A 1013-nucleotide genomic window follows, 5' to 3' on the forward strand; every position below is an offset into this window, starting at 1 on the left:
AGACGGTAGGAACGTCTCACTATAAGAACGTGGTGTTCCGGTTTGCCTTACTGTTCAGTTATCTCCTCTCCACATGTGGCAGGAACTGTCTGCTATTCAGACTGGTAGGAAGCTGATCCGTTTGGAACTATTGAATCAATTTTATTTTGTAAAGCTGTTGCTGTTTTGGAGGCTCACTGTGTGTGATTTCCCACATTTGCCTTTTAGAGTACATAAACAAGGGTAGAAGCGGTCTAGGGCGACGCAGGGTGGTTGAGCAGGCCGGGGGGTGGGGGGCTTGGAGTGATTTCTAACAAGAAGGTTGGCCATCGTTACCCCCCCCCCCCCCCCCACTCAATCCCCTCCAGCCACAATGGCCGGTCCGGTTGCATCCTGTAACGGGACAATAACGTGTTGCAGTTCTTCGGGGGATTTGCTTCTTTTTTGAGATAATGCAAATATATAATTCTATCTACAAATATATGTGTATTTAAAATACAGCTTTCATGTAACTAATGAAAAAAAATAATCCTGGCATTTGATAATAGCGCCTCATCACCTCTTTGAGACGTCTCAAACCGCCTCACAGAATATACTGTGAAGTGAATTGACCGTACGTATATTTTGTGGGCGAAACGCAGCAGCGTCCCACAGACAGTCGTGGATCGAAGTGACCAACTTTTTTTTTAAAGGAATTGTTACCCCACATATTCTAACATTATTAGAATAACATAATGTTATTACTAAATGCAGTTAGAAAGGGATTATCCTGCTATAAACCCACATGAATGTCAACACACCCAACGACAACAGAGGCTCAACCTCAGACTGCAGCAAAGCGCACCAAGGAAACGAGACACTTAGAAAACGATCAGCAACAATGTCATGCAACTGTCTGTCAAGCTGTGCTGTCACCAAGTTCTGGAGGACAACGGTTCTTCCCAATCTCCTGCAACTCCAACAGCACTTGAATGTATGTTTCTCCCACAAAATATGCACAAAATATACAGTCAATTCACTTTACAGTCAATATT

Source organism: Callorhinchus milii, unplaced genomic scaffold (genome assembly GCF_018977255.1).
Source record: "Callorhinchus milii isolate IMCB2004 unplaced genomic scaffold, IMCB_Cmil_1.0 Scaffold1, whole genome shotgun sequence".
In the NCBI taxonomy this organism is placed as follows: domain Eukaryota; kingdom Metazoa; phylum Chordata; class Chondrichthyes; order Chimaeriformes; family Callorhinchidae; genus Callorhinchus; species Callorhinchus milii.